Genomic DNA, 22,605 nt, shown 5'->3' on the forward strand with positions numbered 1-22,605 from the left:
TGAATAACACATGCATGCGTACACACTCGGGTGCATGGAGGCGTGCACCATCTGCGGTGACGTCCGGTTCGTCGTGCTACGGTGAAGCTCGCACACAATGGTGCCTACGCATCTCTTACAGCACCACTTTGCCATCGTTGCTCAACGACTAGCCTGAGTCGAAGACGACCGCAGCCTCGGCCTTAGAGCTAGCACCGATGGAAAAGCACGCCCGCTGCACGCACACTGCAACGGTTATGATTTATCTTCTTAGTCCTACTTAAAATTGGTACACTATATAGTACTAGTAATTTGTATGTGATTTGCACGTGAGATTATTATGTATAATCACAATACTAAGTCATTAAATTAAAATTAAAGAACCTATGTTTGATAAAATTATCATCTAATTTTGATAAGGATATTTCCGCTTTCTAGTGGAATTTTTTTCCTATTCACTTTAAATCACAGTAGCACCAATATTGGTTGTAATAACATCTTATATTATGAGAATTGAGGGAGTTGTTTTGAAATTTTTTGAAATACAAAGAAAATTAGTTTGATGTAAATAATTCACCTTCTCCTCGTTTGCAAGTAGACCGGACACATCAAAAGTAGTGCATTGTCTCCAAAAATGGTTGACTATGTCCATGGCTACCATCCCGTGCTCCGTCATTCAGTGTGTGCTTGAGCATTGTATTGTAGCATCTTCAAATCTTCCGCGGTAGCTTCACGGTTTGGTTCTCTCCCATCGAAGAATTCACCTTGCAAGCCAACACACACAATACCCCCAAACAGTGGGGTTATGTCCAAGAATATGCATTTTCATCTTGTGCTTCCAACTAGCAAAATTTGTACCATCAAAGTAAGGACCTCTATGATGGTAATTTCCCTCGCTAGATGCCATACTCTCCTAGGTTGTGAAACCAAGGCTATGACAACCAAAAGCTATGGAAATCAAAGAAAATGGAAATCAAAGCTCTGATACCACTTGTAGGATCGAAAGTATGTCTAGAGGGGGGATTAGACTACTTGACCAAATAAAAATCTAGCCTTTTCCCAATTTTAGTTCTTGGAAGATTTTAGCAACTTAGCACAAACAAGTAATCAACCTACACATGCAATTCTAAGAGTATAGCAGCGGAATGTAAAACAATTGCATATGAAGGTAAATGGAGGAGTTTGAGGGAGTAAACGCAATGTTGACACGGAGATTTTTGGCGTGGTTCCGATAGGTGGTGCTATCGTACATCCACGTTGATGGAGACTTCAACCCACGGAGGGTAACGGTTGCGCGAGTCCACGAAGGGCTCCACCCACGAAGGGTCCTAGAAGAAGCAACCTTGTCTATCCCACCATGGTCGTCGCTCACAAAGGACTTGCCTCACTAGGGTAGATCTTCACGAAGTAGGAGATCTCCTTGCCCTTAAAAACTCCTTGGTTCAACTCCACAATCTTGTCGGAGGCTCCCAGGTGACACCTAGCCAATCTAGGAGACACCACTCTCCAAGAAGTAACAAATGGTGTGTTGATGATGAACTCCTCGCTCTTGTGCTTCAGATGATTGTCTCCCCAACACTCAAATCTCTCTCATAGGATTGGATTTGGTAGAAAGAAGATTTGAGTGGAAAGCAACTTGGGAAGGAGAGATCAAGATTTATGTGGTTGGAATGGAATATCTTGACCTCAACACAAGTGTAGGTGGTTCTCTCTCAGAAAATGTGTATTGGAAGTGTAGGCATGTTCTGATGGCTCTCTCCATCAAAGAAGAGTGGGTGGAGGGGTATTTATAGCCTCCACACAAAATCTAACTGTTACAAACAAATCACCAAACCCGGTGGGACCGAATCATGAAACTCGGTCAAACCGAATTAGTTCAAAATGTGAACATTAGGATTCTCGGTGGGACCGACATGTCAACTCGGTGGGACCGATTTCGTTAGGGTTAGGGCATAACGTAATCTCGATGAGACCGATTACACAAACTCAGTGAGACCGATTTTGGTAACGGACTAACAGAGAGTTGGTCAGGCAAACTCGATGGGACCGATTCGCTCATCTCGGTTGGACCGAAGTGTTACGAAAGGGAAACAAAGAGTTTGCATTGCAATCTCGGTGGGACCAATCGCTCATATTGGTTGGACCGAAGTGTTACGAAAGGAAACAGAGAGATTACAATCCCATCTCGGTGAGACCGAGATCCCTATCGGTGAGAACGAACTGATTAGGGTTTCTGGCAGTGGCTATGTAAACTGAACTCGGTGGCGCCGGATAGAAAGAATCGGTGGGGCCGAGTTTGACTTTTGGTGTGGGACATATGTGGATATGAGAAAGTAGTGGAGGGTTTTGGAGCATATCACTAATCATTTTGAGCAAGCACCTCATTAAGCAACACCTCATCCCTTCTTAATAGTATTGGCTTTTCCTATAGACTCAATGTGATCTTGGATCACTAAAATAGAAAATGTAGAGTCTTGTACTTTGAGCTTGAGCCAATCTTTTATCCTTAGCATTTTGAAGGGTCCACTTTCTAATCCATGCCATGCCAACCATTGAGCTTTCCTGAAATATTCATCTTGGAATAGCATTATCTCAATAAGCTATATGTTGTTAGGAATTACCAAAACCACCCAGGGATAGTTGCACTTTCAACTCCCCCCTTTTTGGTAATTGATGACAACATATAGATCAAAGCTTCGACAAATGATAAATAGTATTTGAAAAACATCGTCGCTTTGAGAAGTATGTGATAAGCAAGAGCTCCCCCCCTAAATTTGTGCATTATTTAAAATTTTCTTTTGAATGCAAATGCACAATCGATTAGGATCATGGGTCACTCTTCCATGTCACATACATCTTGGTGGAGCGCTCAAAATGATAGAGATTAAAAGCATGCACTCATCACTAAGCAAGTGAATGATCATATAAGAGATATAAAAGATAGCATCATTCAACCAAACATTAAGGGTAGCATATGATCAAACACATGATCAACAAGTATCTCACAAGGTAGCTCAACAAAGTTTCAAACAAAATAGCAAGAGAGATAAAAACCAACACTCTCTCTCGAAGCCTACCATCTATACATTTTTCTCCCCCTTTGGCAACAAGTTACCAAAAAGTTCAAAAAATGCATAGTGCTAAACGACTCTCGGGCTTGATCTTCGGGAGGTGGTGTAGAGATAACTCCAAGTACGAAGGCTTCCGATGAAGTAGTTGGAGCTAATGGAGTGGGTGCTGGAGGTGGCACTAGAGCTGTGGCTGCTGGTGCTGACACTGAAGCTCGAGTATCTGTCACAGGCACTGCAGCAGACCTTGGACCTCGTGGCACTCGCTTGAAAGCATCAGTAGTAGACTTGTCCTTCCTCTCCTCTGCTTCCACCTGTAGCTGCTCAACTGCAGTTTGGATCTCAGTTACCTTGACATCCAGATCATAGAACTTCTACTCAATGATCCTCTCCAAACTCTCCTGGTTCTTAGTCAAGGTGGCCAAGCCCTTCTTAATCCTTAGGGTGGATTGGATCAGATATCCAAGTTGATCTTGTTTGGATTTCAAGAACACTTGAGATGCCTCTTCAACAGTTGGCATCTTTGCAGCTTTTTCTGCCTTTGCCTTCTCTCTCTTCTCATGTGCTTGAGCTGAAGATGGTTCATTTTCATCCATCAGCACAGTGTTGCTTCAAATTCAGGATAGATGGGCAGGTGTTCCTTGTCCAAAAGATATGTGCATGTGCCCATCTTTGAGTTAATGAGCTCCTGATTGTGTGGAGCATACCCACAACTCCTCTTCTGATCAGAAGAAGTCCTCTTGATTGTCTCAACAATCAGGCTCATGACTTTGAACTTCTGTGGGACATCAAATATGTGCAGCAAGTTTATAGCATGTCCTCTGATCATCTTGTGATCACCTGACTTGGGTAGCAGTGTGTGCCTTAATATCCAGTTTATGGTAGGCAGACCAGACAACAGATAATGGACAGATCCAAATCTATGTGTATCCAAGGATGCATCTAGGATCTCCTTGTACATGTTGGCCATAGTGTTGTGGTCTTTCTTTTTCTCTACATAAACATCCAAGTCATCCTCACTTTCTTTTGGGGAATTTATCAACTGAGCCCATTCATCAACAGACGACTGGTAACTGGTACCCTCAGACATCCAAACAATCTTCCCATCTGGATAGAAGTGGGCAATGGAGTAGAACTGCATGATCAGCTCATCTTTCCACTTGGTGAGCTTTTGTGCAATGAATTCATCAACTCCACATGCCTTAAAGTTGCCATACACTCCAGGATAGTGATCTTCATTCTTCTGGAAGTACTCCCAGTCTACCCATTTCATGTCACACACAATGGGCTTCTTGTCAAGCAACACTTTCTCATAGAAGTCCTGATGTTCCTTAGTGTGAAACTTGTAGTCCACAGCAGTTCTTCTCCTGGTAGCATATGGATCTGACTCTCTCCATATTCTCAATCCTGCATCCTTCCTGATTTTCATGTTTCCTGCAATTGGATGTGCATCATTGTGGTCAGGGATCTTGGGTTTCAGCTTCCTTAGCACTTGAGTTTCATCCTCTTCAGCAGCTTCAGGCACTGGGGCCTTGTTCTTTTCCTCAGCAGAAATGTTTCTAGTTCTTCTCTTGGGTTTCTGAGCTGGAGCAGCTGCCTTGGGAGCTGCTTTGGGCTTAGATGGAGCAGCCCCTAATCTGATTGCATCTCCCATGAGCTTTTGAGCTTTGGGTGCTGGTGCAGCATCCTCTTCCTCTTCATCATCATCTCTCATAACTGATGATCTGCCAAGCACTCTGGCAGTGGTCTTCTTGACCCTTTCTTTCCTTTTCTTGCCTTCTCCAACTGCCTCTTTAGATGGCTTGGAGGTTTCAGCAGTAGATGCTCTGGCCTTAGACATGGGGACTCTCTTTGCTGGTGCCTTCTTATGCATCCCTGGCTTGACTGTAGCAGCTGCACATACTCCTTTTTCAGCACCTTTTTCTTGGAGCTGACTTCTTCCTCAACAGCCACATAGTCCTCATCCTCTGAATCTGAGGTCTTCTTCTTTCTAGTTCTGGTGGCTGCCTTTGGCAAGTTACTTAGTGTGCTCCTGCTGCCATCATCATATGAACTAGAGGGACTAGTGCCCTCACTCAGTTGAACCTTCTCCTCAGACTTGTTCTGGCTATCACTTTGGTCAGACATCATGCAGGCAAACTGTCAGCAGACCCTGTGAATATATTATAGATGAGGTAGAGTAGATGAGCATCACAAAGTACAGGAGTTTTGCAAAACAATTGACTCAAAAACTTAGTTTTAGTTCTTCATAGAAAGCATTTCGGATCTACTGATTTGTAAACACGGTGATACCGAAGCAGTTTTGGAACCAAAACTAGTGAACTCGGTCAGACTGAGTCATAGTTCGGCGGCACCGATACTGCTAGGGTTTCACAGAGAATTGAACTCGGTCACAACGATTTGCAATTTTTGGTCAGACCGAAAACGCGTGTGCTCTGGCCTAAGCCAAAATCGGTGAGACCGATTTCTACAACTTGGTCGGTTCGAGATGAATTCGGCGGATACCTAACCCTAAATTTTAAGTCAAAACTAATCTACGGAATGTTTTCACTGGACCGGATGATTTCATTCGTGGCAAGAATCATGGCAAAGCAATGTGCTAAGAATCGGAGTTAAGGATTAGCACAATGATCAAGTTTGTACCCTAGTTCGGCGACGAACATGCTACAGCGGCAACGGCGGTGAAGATTTTCGTTGACGGCGGCAGAGACCAGCGGGGGGAGGTCGCTGGAGATGATAGGACGATCTGGAGACCCGAGGAGGTAGAGTAGGTTATGAGCGGGCGAGGAGGTTCAGAAAATTTTCCAAATTTTGGCCCGTCGGTATATATAACCTGACCCTATCGGTGTGACCGAGTGGAACGACTCGGTGGCACCGAGATGCAAAACTGCAGGCAGTTACTGCAACTCGGTGTGACCGAAAGGTTCTAATCGGTTGCACTGAGATTGAAAAACCCTAGATCAACTTAGTGACTCGGTAGGACCGAAAAGGATGAATCGGTCAGACCGAGATGCACAAAGAGGTTTTGGAGGTTTAAGTCTATGACGGATCGGGAACTCCGAGTGCTCCTCACACAAAGTGGTTCGAATCTGACTTGATCAAACTTTGTGATGTAGCATGAATAGAGTTTGAGACGAGAAAAGCAATGATGGCTAGAGGGAGTCCTTAGGCATTCTTGTCCATCCATTTGGCAAAACATAAAGAGCCAAACAATCCAAACAACAAATGGATGTCCTCGAATGAGTAAAATATGCAACCAACATGCTCACACAATAAAATGGCAAATGAAATATGTGACAAAGCATGCACAAACACTCTAGCATCTATCAAGCAATTTGGCGATGACTAGGTCATCTATATATGAGTATATTGACTTAGGAGTCAAATGAGAACATTTGATCATAGGTCATACTCATCATTTATGCACAAGTGGGGTTACCACTTTTACATAAAGCATTGTTGTGTTCACACCATTAGAGTTGCTTTAGCTCAAATGGTTAGAGTAAAGCTCCCCCTAGATGTGATATCCCCCCTAAGAGGGATGAACTAACCTTGGGTTTTGTCGATGATGACTTCATGTAGGTGTCGAAGATGTAGATGCTCAATGTTTGATGTAGATCATTTGGAGCAATCCTTTGGAGTGAGTTGCACTTTCAATACCTACACGGGTTAGTCCCACAAGGAACAAACAAGGATATCCATAGACATAGAGTGATGCATACACAAGATGATGTCCATGAAAGCATTAGGTTACCTTGTCCCTTGTCCTACCAACAAGAGGGTTTGTTACTCCTTGAACTAGCGCAAGATATGGAAGTTGTTTGCACTTGTCCTCGCCAAAATGATAGGAGTGAAGTATGTTGGTGGAGTCACCCTCAAGAACTCTCTAGTTCTTCTTCTTCTGGATCCACACCATCTTGATGGGAACCCTTGGAGTTGTAGTTGTACTTGATGAAGTAGAACTTGATGTGGTCTTGGGAACCCACTTGACCAAGGCCTTGGGTGCTTCTTTAAATGCATCAATTTCCTCTTGAAGCTTGTCCTTGACTTTTTGCTTGTAGTCTTGTGGTGGAAGATCATCTTGAGCTTGTGTCCCCTTGAAAGAAGTAGGATTATACTTCTCTTGTTGAGGAACAAACTTCGTCTTGGGGTATTGATCTTCTTCCCACTCAACTCCATTGGCATTGAACTTTCGTTCAAAACCAACACCTTGATTCTTCCGGTGTCTTCCTTGCGTGCGTACAATTTCCTCAAATTTCTTACTCCCAGCAAGGCTCTTGTAAACACCTTTTCTATAATTCCCTTTGATAAGCTATTTTCTTGCTCAAGTGTAACTTGGCTAAGAGAATCATTAGTGGAATCAAGAGAACTGCTAGAAGCAATAATATTGGATTTAGCATGATTGTTGTTACTACTAGATGAAGAATCTTTCTTGCTCTTGTTGCTAGATTTAACTTGTGGCATGTAAGTAGACAAGAGTAAATGCTTGGCAATGTAAGAAGAACTTTTCTTGCGAAGATCATCATTGATTGCCTTAAAAAACTCATGCTCTTGCTCAAGGTTGAGATTTTCAAGCGTAGCTTATCATGAGTCTTTAAAAGTTCTCGATGATTTTCCAAGGTAGTTTCATGAGCTAACTTAAGAGTGTTTAGTTCTTTAGTTAGATGCTCAATCTCCTTCTTATCATTATCATTCGTTTTATCTTGATTAGCATGATTAATTGACGTTTCATCATAGTATTCATCAATAGAGTTGTCAACAAGTAAATCATCATCACCTAGCAAATCATTTTCATCACTATTGAAATCAACATACTCGGGATGTGTTACCTTTGGACATTTGGCCATGAAGCACCTTCCAATTCCTTCATTTGGTGAGTCAAATATGTCGTAGGAGTTGGTTGACACAAGTGCTAGACCGGCAACACCTTCATCTTGAGTATATTCGGAGTCGGAATGATAACTTCTTTTGGAGTGATTGTCGGAGTCGGAGCCGGATACCCATTCACCAACATGAGCTTGATGTCTTCTTTTTGTGTACCTCCTTGATGACTTTTCTTTCCTTTCTGAGTCCTTTCTTCTCCGAGCGGGTTTTCGTTCATAACGATCATCTCTACTCCTCCTTTTTCTTGGTGGTGATTCTTCTCTTCTACTTCTTCTTTTGGGAGAATCTTCTCTTCTTTTGTAGGGAGTTGTACACTCATTGGAGTAGTGTCCGGGTCTTCCACAATTGTAGCAATTGCTCTCACGACTAGAAGATTTTTTTTCATTGTAGGACCTTGACTTGGAACTTCTTTCTTTGCTTCTACTCTTGTAGAACTTGTTGAAGTTCTTTACCATTAAGCTCAATTCTTCATTGAAGGTTTGTTTCTCGCTTGATGATGTGGGTGCATCACATGAGGCTTTGTAAGCACCACTTAACTTGTTGTGAAGCTCTTCCTTATCCTTGAGTGACATCTCATGAGCAACAATTCTTCCAATGACTTCCGTTGGCTTGAGATCTTTGTAATTGGGCATCATTTGGATCAATGTGCACACGGTATCATATTTTCCATCCAAGGCTCTTAGGATCTTCTTGATGATGAATTTGTTGGTCGTCTCTTCACTTCCTAAGCCAGCAATCTCATTTGTGATGAGAGCAAGCCTAGAATACATTTCAGCGACACCTTCACCATCCTTCATTTTGAACTTGTCAAGTTGACTTTGAAGCACATCCAATTTGGTTTCCTTGACGGAGTCGGTACCTTCGTGCATATCAACCAAAGTATCCCAAATTTCCTTTGCATTCTCAAGACGGCTGATTTTGTTGAATTCTTCGGGGCACAATCCGTTGAAGAGAATATCACAAGCTTGAGCATTGTATTGTAGCATCTTCAACTCTTCCGCGGTAGCTTCACGGTTTGGTTCTCTCCCATCGAAGAATTCACCTTGCAAGCCAACACACACAATACCCCAAACGGCAGGGTTATGTCCAAGAATATGCATTTGCATCTTATGCTTCCAACTACCAAAATTTGTACCATCAAAGTAAGGACCTCTATGATGGTAATTTCCCTCGCTAGATGACATACTATCCTAGGTTGTGAAACCAAGGCTATGACCACCAAAAGCTATGGAAATCAAAGCAAATGGAAACCAAAGCTCGGATACCACTTGTAGGATCGGAAGTATATCTAGAGGGGGGATTAGACTACTTCACCAAATAAAAATCTAGCCTTTTCCAAATTTTAGTTCTTGGCAGATTTTAGCAACTTAGCACAAACAAGTAATCAACCTACACATGCAATTCTAAGAGTATAGCAGCGGAATGTAAAATAATTGCATATGAAGGTAAATGGAGGAGTTTGAGGGAGCAAATGCATTGTTTACACGGAGATTTTTGGCGTGGTTCCGATAGGTGGTGCTATCGTACATCCACGTTGATGGAGACTTCAACCCACGAATGGTAAGGGTTGCGCGAGTCCACGGAGGGCTCCACCCACGAAGGGTCCACAAAGAAGCAACCTTGTCTATCCCACCATGGCCGTCGCCCATGAAGGACTTGCATCACTACGGTAGATCTTCACTAAGTAGGCGATCTCCTTGCCCTTACAAACTCCTTGGTTCAACTCCACAATCTTGTCGGAGGCTCCCAAGTGACACCTAGCCAATCTAGGAGAGACCACTCTCCAAGAAGTAACAAATGGTGTGTTGACGATGAACTCCTCGCTCTTGTGCTTCAAATGATAGTATCCCCAACACTCAACTCTATCTCATAGGATTGGATTTGGTAGAAAGGAGATTTGAGTGGAAAGCAACTTGGGATGGCTAGAGATCAAGATTTATGTGGTTGGAATGGAATATCTTGACCTCAACACAAGTGTAGGTGGTTCTCTCTCAGAAAATGTGTATTGGAAGTGTAGGCATGTTCTGATGGCTCTCTCCATCAAAGAAGAGTGGGTGGAGGGGTATTTATAGCCTCCACACAAAATCTAACTGTTACAAACAAATCACCAAACCCGGTGGGACCGAATCATGAAACTCGGTCAAACCGAATTAGTTCAAAATGTGAACATTAGGATTCTCGGTGGGACCGACATGTCAACTCGGTGGGACCGATTTCGTTAGGGTTAGGGCATAACGTAATCTCGATGAGACCGATTACACAAACTCAGTGAGACCGATTTTGGTAACGGACTAACAGAGAGTTGGTCAGGCAAACTCGATGGGACCGATTCGCTCATCTCGGTTGGACCGAAGTGTTACGAAAGGGAAACAAAGAGTTTGCATTGCAATCTCGGTGGGACCAATCGCTCATATTGGTTGGACCGAAGTGTTACGAAAGGAAACAGAGAGATTACAATCCCATCTCGGTGAGACCGAGATCCCTATCGGTGAGAACGAACTGATTAGGGTTTCTGGCAGTGGCTATGTAAACTGAACTCGGTGGCGCCGGATAGAAAGAATCGGTGGGGCCGAGTTTGACTTTTGGTGTGGGACATATGTGGATATGAGAAAGTAGTGGAGGGTTTTGGAGCATATCACTAATCATTTTGAGCAAGCACCTCATTAAGCAACACCTCATCCCTTCTTAATAGTATTGGCTTTTCCTATAGACTCAATGTGATCTTGGATCACTAAAATAGAAAATGTAGAGTCTTGTACTTTGAGCTTGAGCCAATCTTTTATCCTTAGCATTTTGAAGGGTCCACTTTCTAATCCATGCCATGCCAACCATTGAGCTTTCCTGAAATATTCATCTTGGAATAGCATTATCTCAATGAGCTATATGTTGTTAGGAATTACCAAAACCACCCAGGGATAGTTGCACTTTCAATGACTCACTTACACACTACTTATCTCCATTTTCTTGTATGACACGTGCACCTTGATGCTAGATGTCCCGCGTGTTGGCAAAAGGGTGAACAAAGCTCATGTCAAAAAAAGAGTGGAAGAACATAGATTCCCGACGACCGAGAAGGAGCAAGGAACCTCATGGTGGAGCATCTGCACTCATAGTATTTTATATTATTTAGCGATATAAAATCAACCAATCATGTCCACAATAGACCAGAAGAGTACGAAACATGGCATCCCAGTGTAGTTACATCATACTGTACGTGGCCAACCCATGCTATGACCATTTTTCTTGGCCTCCGTGCGACACCTAGCTCTAGTAATCCACCAGCCCGTATCGCTTCTCGCTCCTTGTCTCTCTCAAAGTGCGGCGGGCTGGCATTTTTGCCGTCTATTGAGGTCGGTTAACTCATCACATGTTAGCGACATGCCAAGAGCATTCTAAAAAATTACTATACTCTATTGTTATGCCAAGAAGAGGAAGCGCTTTGACCAACGGACCAAACGAGAGAGGCGTGTCGTGCCGTGAGTGGGTCCAGTTTCTCGTTTTGAACTTGTTTGGTGTAGTAGTAACACTTGGTTTTGACTATTGGTAAGATTTTATATACTCCCTCCGTCTAGTGAATAAGTCATCTTAGATTGTGCACCTTGACCAAGGAAGAGGGGAAAACGAGAGAAATTAATATGTATTTGCTAATTAATAGCATTGCATGCAATGATCTAACCATTGCATGTTATGTTTGGTAGTCTATGTCATTGAAAACATGCATGCCCCACATCTCTTATTGGTGGATATGTCAAGAAACAAGAAACGTGGTGGCAGTTAATGCAACGCGCCTAAGTATTTTGGGATTATTTGGTTCTCGTAAGGTGACTTATACACCTAGACGGAGGGAGTAGGGCCTAATGTATTCTTCGAGGATGCCTTTGACTATTGATAAGATTTTATATAATTTGAAAATTATATCATTCGAAGATCCTTTCATGTTCCGTTTTCAAAAAGAAGAAATATCCTTTCATGTATGAATTTGACTGTATGCTTTGAGCAACTTGCATGTCCTATACTACTCATGTTTGGATACTCTAACTTAGGTAGAGATTAGACTAACTCATGACTAACCCTGAACTAACTGTAGCCAAAGAGGTGTTTCGGTGACAGGGTTAGATTGACAATAAGTGCACTTGATGGAGAGAGAGAGAAGTGATTTTTCAGTGGGCCTAAGGAGGTACTTACTGTGGGAAAGGTGAAGTGATGGTTGCTTCGCCCGAGCAACTTATTACTCTGGGAATATGGGAGTACTAGAGGATTCAAGGAACAGAGAAATGATGGTTGCTTCATCCGAGCAACTTACTGTGGCGAAGGTGGGGCTCTGTGATTTGACTGCTCACTAGTCTCTACTCCTATAAAAGACTTAGTTGGTGATGATGGTGTGTCTGCCATCCGTCATTTCTGACCATTAGATCTACATCTAATGGCCGCGAGCTAAGTTGTGGCATTTTTGCAACAATAGCCCACTTATCTGCTCCAATTTGAAGAAAACCCCTTATTATATTGAAAGCAACCACATCCCTCCCTCGCCTCATCAAAACAACCTGAGAAATATATTTTGAGTGAAACGTAATATATTTTTAGTGGTATGTATGTATATCAAAACAAGAGTGTTTTATTTCAAGTTTGTGAACAAGTACTATTCTACTTTGGATCTGTTGCAACGCACGGGCACATTGCTAGTCATTACTAAAGTGGCGCGACGACTAGGGTAAATCTTTCCCTGCAGTTGTGCACTCAATATTGCTGCACGGTAGGTGGAGTCGGATGAAGGATGTCCCACATGTCAGCGAAACAAAGTTGAATTGTTTCTGGCATTGCTATCAATCCTTCAGGATTTGTTTATATGTACGCATAATTTTAATGAAACTGTACTATGATGATATGAAGGTTTCAAATTTGGTTCCCGTAGGAAAAAAAAGGTTACAACTTAGGATTCATGTGTCCTCTTGCCTCAAGATTATCTCGTTACAACATTCCATCAAACACAAATGAAACTACTACCATGGCTGTTGATGCATCTCAACGGGTCGTAGATCAGCGCCAATATTCACATCACAACTGAAGACAAAGTTGTGAGAAGGTGTACAAATAAAGAAAAATATATAATTGATCGATGTTGTTCATAGGCATGGGTCCATTTTATGGGCACAGTGTTCATTGCTTGGCAGCAAGTTTCACCCAACATTGTAGCCAAAAAGGGGGTGTACGGAGGACACCACAATCAGATCATTTTGTGCAGCTCCACTAAAATCGATATGACCATCCCTGTTTGCAAAGATATCCAGTCAGTGTGATTACAATAATAGTGGAACTAGATGATGAAACATAACACACACAAATAGAAGTCGATCACCTCCGCGATCTCTCTTTAGGACTAACTACTTGTTGGAGAAAATTATGCAGGAATTGGATGAGGAAGATAGCAAAACCAATCTCCCTTTTTGTAGTCCCACGGAAATGTAAAAACGTTGCCCGTGTGACATTTTGGCAGAACTGCACAAAACACTCTTAAGAAAAAAACTGATTTGTGCAGTTCACCAAAAGGTCACAATAGCAACGAGGTGAAATGGCTAGCCCTGTTTGCAAAAAATAGGTAGAAAGGAAACAATTACTCGCGAATAACACGAGTTGAAGACACTGATCAATTGTGAGTACAGTGGGGTTTTACGCCCGAACTGCGAGTGTCGTGTTCCCCACAGGGACCAGGCGAGGACGACTATGCTCGGCCAAATATAGGTAACACAATTTTAAGAGACGGATGCAGAAAATAAAACCTAACTAAACAAGGTAGTTCCTGAAGATCATCACCAAAGAAAATGCAAAATAAGCAAAGGGAGATTCAGATTTTCTATACTGTCTTTTTGGCAATTTCCATATTACTCGAAGAATTTAATGCTAAAACAGGAAAACATATGGCTAGGAAATTAAAAAGACAAGAACATATATATAACTATCTAACATGAACAGAGGGAAGAAACGAGAACTCGAGATAATACATGGACTACAAAACTGAATATATTTCTGCAGAAAAGGGAAGACACTGTAACAACACATACATGAACTAGAATTACGTAAATTCAGTGCAAGTGACAAGCATACATGTACCACACAGGTGACAAATATAACATTCACGAACTTATTTTATATAGATGCATCAACTAGTTAGATCCCAGAACACATACACTATATTATACAAGTACTAAACAGAGCAAACATCAGTTTGCATGTACTCTTCAAATCTGAACCTTACAAGTCTCAAAAATCTCTCAATACTGCAGAAATTTTAGAGAGAGAGAGAAGGCAACAGCAGGAGGTTGAGAGAGAAGAAGCAGCAGCAGGGGGCGTTGAGAGGAGGGAGGAGGTGGAGCGGGGCAAAGGAAGATGGAGTAGCAGCAATGACTTGGAGTTTGGAGATGGAGAAGGAGCAGAACAACAACATGGTAGGGAAAGTAGAAGAGCAGCAGCAGTAGGGATTTAGAGAGGAGGCAAGCTTGGAGAAGGATAGCAGCAGGGAGAGTTGTAGACGAGCAGCAGTAGGGGCGCGAGGAAGAAGGAGCAGCAGACAGGGATTCAGAGAAGCGGGGAAGAAGGGAAAAAGAAGCAGCGGCTGTGTGTCTGGCCGGCGCGCCGGCTGGAGGGAGAGGTCGCGCGAGGTGGGCACTGGTGGTTGGCGCTGTGATGGATCGATGATGGTGTGGGTGATGGATGGCGCGGGTGATGGTGGAGCAGCGAGGTCGCAGAGGCGCGCCGCCATGATGGCCTGGCCGCGGCGGCGGCCGGAGGTGGGAGAAGAAGTGCTGAGGGGGAGTGAGGGAGTCCTGGATTAGGGGGTCTTCGGACAGCCGGACTATATCCTTTGGCCGGACAGTTAGACTATGAAGGTACAAGATTGAAGACTTCGTCTCGTGTCCGGATGGGACTCTACTTGGCGTGGAAGGCAAGCTAGGAAATACGGATATGGATGTCTCCTTCTTTGTAACCGACCTTGTGTAACCCTAACCCTCTCCGGTGTCTATATAAAACGAAGGGTTTTAGTCCGTAGGACAACAACCATAACATACAATCATACCATAGGCTAGCTTCTAGGGTTTAGCCTCTCTGATCTCATGGTAGATCTACTCTTGTACTACCCATATCATCAATATTAATCAAGCAGGACGTAGGGTTTTACCTCCATCAAGAGGGCCCAAACCTGGGTAAAACATCGTGTCCCCTGCCTCCTGTTACCATCCGGCCTAGACGCACGGTTCGGGACCCCCTACCCGAGATCTACCGGTTTTGACACCGACATTGGTGCTTTCATTGAGAGTTCCTCTGTGTCGTCGCCGTTAGGCTTGATGGCTCCTACTATCATCGATAGCGATGCGGTCCAGGGTGAGACTTTTCTCCCCGAACAGATCTTCATATTCGGCGGCTTTGCACTGGGGGCTAATTCGCTTGGCCATCTCGAGCTGATTGAAAGTTACGCCCCTGGCCGTCAGGTCAGATTTGGAAGTTTGAACTACACGGCCGACATCCGCGGAGACTTGATCTTCGACGGATTTGAGCCACAGCCGGGCGCGCCGCACTGTCACGATGGGTATGACCTAGCTCTGCCGCCGAACAGTACCCCAGAGGCCGCGCCCGCATCAGCTCCGACCCTTAGCTCGGAGCCAACTGCGCCAATTGAGGACGGGTGGTTAGACACCGCCTCAACGGCGATCGAGCCAAACACCAGCCTAATCCTCTACGCAGCCCGTAACCCCAAGGTGCCGGACTCTTTTTCTGACTCCGAACCGCCCGCGCCCTGCCAATCGAATCCGATTGGGCGCCGATCATGGAATTCACCACCGCGGATATCTTTCAGCACTCGCCCTTCGGCGACATTCTGAATTTACTAAGGTCTCTCTCTTTGTCAGGAGAGCCCTGGCCGGATTATGGCCAACAGGATTGGGATGCGGACGATGAAGAAATTCGACGCCCACCCACCACCCACTTAATAGCCACTGTCGATGACTCAACCGACATGCTCGACTTCGACTCCAAATACATCGACGGTATGGACGACGATGCGGGAGGCGAGGAGGAACCACCGCCCACAGGGCGCTGGACGTCCACCTCATCATATGACGTATACATGGTGGACACACCAAAAGACGATGACGAGGAATGGAAGGACACAACGAAGGCTTGTTCCCTCGAGAAGCAGTCAAAGCGGCGGCGCAAGCGCCGCCCAAAATCCCGCCTCGGCAGAAATAACGATCATACAGACCCAGCGTTGGAGCAGGGTGAACCACCGCTGGACCACGACAATACGGAGAATCAAACCGAACAAACCAATTCTGTCAAAGATGATAGTCCGGACGACATAACGCCGGACAAGCACCCAGAGCAGCAGAATGCCCGCCAAAGGCTTGTTGCCACCGCGAGGAGTCTGAAAAAGCAGAAGCAAAGGCTCAAGGCTGCGCAGGACACACTCCAAATCAGATGGAGTAAAGTACTCAACACAGCAGCGAAGTACGGCGGCAATCGCCCCACCAAGAGCTACCCAAAGCGGAAGTTGCTACCTGAATTCGATGAGGAGGCCTCAGAGCCCCCACAACCAAAAATTAAAACAGCCATCTGGCCGGATAGATGACCTCATGGACAACATAAAGCGGCAAGCAACACCGCACATAAGCCAATACGCGGTCTACGCGAGGGCTCGCATCAAAAGGAGGGCGAAACCAGATCCATCTATGGACCACGCAAGCGTGCTCCAGCATACGATGCAACACAACAAACCTCCAAACAACGCGGTACACCCAGATATAGGGGTGCCACACACCCCCTATGTTTCATCGATGAGGTGCTGGACAATGAATTTCCAGAGGGATTCAAACCCGTAAACATAGAGGCATACGATGGAACAACAGACCCTGGGGTCTGGATTGAGGACTATATCCTCCATATCCACATGGCTCGGGGAGATGATCTCCACACCATTAAGTATTTACCCCTCAAACTCAAAGGGCCAGCTCGGCACTGGCTTAAGAGCCTCCCCGAAAGCTCCATTGGAAGTTGGGAAGAGCTCGAAGACGCCTTTCAGGCAAATTTTCAAGGGACTTCTCTCCGACCTCCGGACGCGGATGATTTGAGTCATATAACTCAACAGCCCGGAGAGTCGGCCCGAAAGCTTTGGAACAGGTTTCTTACTAAAAAAGAACCAAATTGTCGACTGTCCGGACGTCGAAGCCTTGGCAACTTTTAAGAATAGCGTCCATGACGAATGGCTTGCCAGACACCTCGGCCAAGAAAAGCCGAGAACAATGGCAGCATTAACAAGCCTCATGACCCGCTTTTGCGTGGGTGAGGATAGCTGGTTAGCCAGATGCAGCACCAGCGACCCCAGTACATCCGAAGTTAGAGATGGAAATGGGAAATCACGGCGCGACAGCAATAACAAACGCCGGAATAAAGAAGACAACACGAAGAGCATGGCAGTAAACACCGGATTCAAAAGCTCTCGGCCAGGTCAGCAAAAGCCGCCCTCTAAAGGTGCCAGAGACGAACTGTCCAGCCTAAACAAAATTCTAGACCAAATATGTCAGATCCATAGCACCCCTGGCAAACCCGCTAATCATACCCATAGAGAATGTTGGGTCTTCAAGCAGTCCGGAAAGCTCAACGCCGTACACAAGAGGGAGGATACACCAAGCGAAGACGAGGATGAGCCTCTCAAGCAAGACACTAGGGAACAAAACAAATTTCCACCAGAAGTCAAAACAGTAAACGTGTTACACGTGATCAAGGGAAGAAACAAAACGGCACTCCTAGAAAAATATGCCCAAGGGCCTATCACCGCGGAGTCCTGCCAGTGGTCGTCTCAACCGATCACTTTCGACAATCGTGATTACTCAGCAAGTATCCGGCGTGCCGGATGGGCTGCCCTGGTATTAGACCCAATAATTGACGGATACCACTTCACATGAGTCCTGATGGACGGTGGCAGCAGTCTAAACCTGATATACCAGGATACAATCTGCAAAATGGGGATAGACCCAGCGAAAATTTGCCATAGCAATACTACCTTTAAAGGAGTAACGCCAGGCCCAGGGGCTCATTGCACGGGCTCCCTGCTACTAAAGGTTATATTCGGCTTCCCCGATAACTTTCGTAGCGAACATTTAACCTTCCACATCGCTCCATTCCAAAGTGGCTATCAAGCACTACTTGGACGCGAAGCTTTTGCTCGCTTTAATGCAATACCACATTATGCTTCCCTGACGCTCAAGATGCCCGGTCCATGCGGCATCATTATAATGAATGGAAGTATTAAGCGATCTTTGCACGCCGAAGAGAGCGCGGCTACCTTGGCAGCCGCACACTAAAAACGGCTTCACCAACTAAAGCATTTAACAGGTCGTCAAGACCACGGACACGGTTAGACGTGTCCGGGGCAGCTATATGTAATTCATACAGGTCACACCCCTATTACAATTACAAGGGGCACAACGCGCGCAGACAAGTGGCAATTTTTACTCATCTTGAATTATACATGGTTTCTTTAAAAACTATCTCTCTGCACGACAGCTTTTTCACCTAAAATCCTCTCTTTTATAGATGACCATCGTGCTACACCCGTCCAGGATACGGCACAACGGAGACACAGGCGCAGACGTGCAGCAGGGACCCATTCCAAGGATTCTTTTTAGATTAAGACCATGTGTAAACCTTTTTTACTGTCTCTTGTTGATATACATCCACCGAATTCTCAGCACAATTGAGAAGGATGCTGGCGTCTAGGCATGTGGCCACGTCAGAACAATGCACGTACCTGGACACAAGGGGCTTCTTACAAAGGGCACTATTCAGGCCTGGTTTATACCATAAAGAACGAATACCTTAGGGAGTGTTCGGCCTCGCGAGTTTGGCCTTATATGCATTAGCTCCGAATCATTGTCTTTGGTCAAATGTTGGGTTTACCGGGCTCCTGTGTTTTGGTGCCTTACGTTCCGCTTTATCGGCTAAGGTAGCACCAGGAGAACTACTGCGATTGTGCCCTGGTTCATCCGGACGAGCACCTCAGTAGAGAAAGCCGAAAACTGACTGTCATGATATAGCGTGAGACTGGTCAACCACTCGATGACCTATCGGAATGTTAGAATTCCTCTGCCTTAACGAAGGGCCATTTTCTGGCCAGGCATGTATGCACCCCGAGATCGGGAGAGTGCGGAGCCACTAGGGGCTATCTAGTAGGCCCACTGTCAAACTCCTATGGCTAAGTGAAAGTGTTAAAGCATTATAGTCCGGTTGCCTCGTTCGCTACGCTATCACCTCCTTAATAGGACCAAGACGTTGGGTTAAGTGTGAACACGCATTTTTCGCGAGCACCTCCGCATTATATGCGTGGGGGTTGTAGCCGACGGCTGCAATCTTTCAGGTTATACACATGTATACATAAACGGCCGCACATGAGGCATCATACTACTTTCAGGCAAAAGTATAAACATAGCCTTATAAAATTTCATAAAAGCATTGTGTTTACAATGAGAATACATATCACTCAAACATAATATTCTTCGAGCACTGGGCCTCTATCAAACGAGCACCCTCGAGAACCTCCTCGAAATAGTGCTCGGCAGCCACTCGGCCTATGGCCGAACCCTGCGCCGCAACAGTGGTAGCGTCCATCTCTGCCCAGTATGCTTTAACACGGGCAAGGGCCATCCGTGAGCCTTCTATGCACGCCGACCTCTTCATCGCATTAATGCGCGGCACCGCACCAAGGAACTGCTGCACTAAGCTGAAATAGCTGTTCGGCTTTGGCTTTTCCGTTCATAGCTGATCCACAACAGACCTCATGGCGAGTCCGGACAACCTATTTAGTTCAGCCCATTCGGCTAGCTGGCCAGTCAATGAAAGCGGACGCTCTGGAACATTGAATTGCGACCAGAAGAGCTTGTCCACTTCATGATCGGTTTGACCTTGGAAGTACTTGGCCGCATCGGCAGCGCTCGCCGCCAAATCCATATACGCATCTGCCGAACTCCACAGCCAATCCAGGGGGGCATACCGTGGATCTCCGAACTTCCTCCGTAACATGAAGGGCTTCCCAGCCGCAATATCCCCGGCTTCCCGCAGCTCCTCCTTCTTCGCTCTCATAGCAGAACTGGTGTCTTTGTCCGCCATCGTGGCCTTCTCAAGGTCCGTTGCCTTCGCTCGGTTTTCTTTTTCAAGGACCCGGCAACGGTCGGTAGTGTCTTTTAATTCTACGGCCATCTTGGCCATCTTCTCTTGGCTCTCACAATGTACGGCCTTCTCGGCTTTCAACTCTTCGGCCGCCTTCAAAGCAGCCGCATTACTAATCCTCGCTTGTTCCTTGGCTCGGGCGAGTTCTGCCCGCAAGGTTTCCACGATGGCAGCTCCATCTGCAGTCACAACATATTAAAGATACTGGCATCATGCTGCTCTTAATTACTATGTGGCGTTCACCAGATAATAACACTTATCACGTGCCTCGTCAAGCCTCTTGTTAACAAGATCGATGTCGGCGTCTACCACATCCAGTTGCCGTTTTAATTCAGCAAACTCACTAGTCCGGCTAGCCACCGAAGCTTCCACCACCTGCACATAGGGGCAGTCTAGTTATTGCCTGGGACTATGATCCTCTGTTCGCCACCGTTCTCGACGACAACCAGAGTCTCAGGGGCTACTATCTACACAGGGCACACCTAACATGTGCAGTACTATCACATATTATCTCACGTACCTCAAAGCCTGTCGGTAGACTCATAAAGGCTTCATGTAATCCGCTTTCGGCGGACGAAATTCTCTCCATCACCGTACCCATCAGCGTACGGTGTTGTTCTGAGATGGCCGCTCGCCCCACCAGCTCCCTCAGAATGTCCGACCACATACCAGACGGTGCCGGACTATTTTGTTTGCTCTCTTCGGGAGCCGGACGCTGGGGACTTCGGGGGTCTATGGGATTATCTTCTGGCCTCACCGGATCCGGAGAGGCCCTCCGTGACGACACTTCGGGGTCGCCCGCTTCTTGAGCGGAGGAGTCCGGGGGAGGCGTTTCGCTCTCCATCATCTCTGGAAGAAGATCCCCCGAAGACGAGCTCAGCTGAGAGGGGCTAAGGCCCAAACTGCAAGATATATGCAGCGTGCGGAGGTGCATCAATAGGCAAGACGGCAGGAGCTCCATGGCCAAAAGGTTCCTTTCCAGAGGTGTCCGAATTATGGCAATGGGAGGGCCCTCGATCATCTTCGGCTTCACTTCAAAGGTCTTGAGCCACAGGCCGAAGTGAGGGGTAATGCGGAGGAAGGCCTCACACACGACAATAAATGTCGAGATGTGGAGAAAGGAGTCCGGAGCTAGATCGTGGAAATCTAGCCCGTAATAGAACATCAAACCCCTGACGAAGGGATCCAGAGTGAGGCCTAGGCCTCGGAGGAAGTGGGAGATGAACACGACGTTCTCGTTGGGTTCAGGAGTAGGGACGACCTGCCCTCGAGCAGGCAGCCGATGCGAAACCTTGGCGGTCAGGTATCTGGCCTCCCTCAACTTCTTAATGTCCTCTTCCGTAACGGAGGAGGGCATCCATCGGCCTTGAAGCCTGGATCCGGACATGATTGAAGATCTGAAGCACCTAACCTGGGCTTTGGGTGTTAGAACTCGGGGCGGGGGAAGGGTTCGATTGAGCACGAGAGGGAAAAGGCGAAAACCTTGTCCCTTTATAAAGAGAGTGAATAACAAGTGTCCTCTCCGTAGCCGTTTAGGACTTGCCTATAATCAAGGAGTCCTAGACACGGTTGGGTTATCCATGACCGCATTAATGAGAATCCTGTAATTGGGGGAACACGATCTCTGCTTTGACAAGACGTGTCAAGAAACCGCCTCGCGTTATGTGTGGAGCTGGTTGAAGAAAAATAGTTCAAATAATCGCCGGGCCATGACATAAAGTCATGCTGCCAAAACAAGTCAGCAAATTGGATTTGCGAAAATATTATTCTCTCTACGGCGGTATGTGGAACTTATTTTGCAGGGTCGGACACTATCCTCATATTCAAATTCTTCTGTGATGTATTCGGAGAAGGAACCCGCCTTGCAACGCCGAAGACAATACTGCGCGCCGGACTCATCGTCATTGAAGCCTGGTTCAGGGGCTACTGAGGGAGTCCTGGACTAGGGGGTCTCCGGACAGCCAGACTATATCCTTTGGCCGGACTGTTAGACTATGAAGGTACAAGATTGAAGACTTCGTCTCGTGTCTGGATGGGACTCTACTTGGCGTGGAAGGCAAGCTAGGCAATATGGATATGGATATCTCCTCCTTTGTAACCGACCTTGTGTAACCCTAACCTTCTCCAGTGTCTATATAAACCGAAGGGTTTTAGTCCGTAGGACAACAACCATAACATACAATCATACCATAGGCTAGCTTCTAGGGTTTAGCCTCTCTGATCTCATGGTAGATCTACTCATGTACTACCCATATCATCAATATTAATCAAGGAGGACGTAGGGTTTTACCTCCATCAAGAGGGCCTGAACCTGGGTAAAACATCGTGTCCCCTGCCTCTTGTTACCATCCGGCCTAGACGCATAGTTCGGGACCCCCTACCCGAGATCCGCCGGTTTTGACACCGACAGGGAGAGAGGTGGAGATGCCAGGATCGAAGGGGAATGGAAGCGATCTAGGGA

Source organism: Triticum urartu, chromosome 7, assembly GCF_003073215.2.
Source record: "Triticum urartu cultivar G1812 chromosome 7, Tu2.1, whole genome shotgun sequence".
NCBI lineage: Eukaryota > Viridiplantae > Streptophyta > Magnoliopsida > Poales > Poaceae > Triticum > Triticum urartu.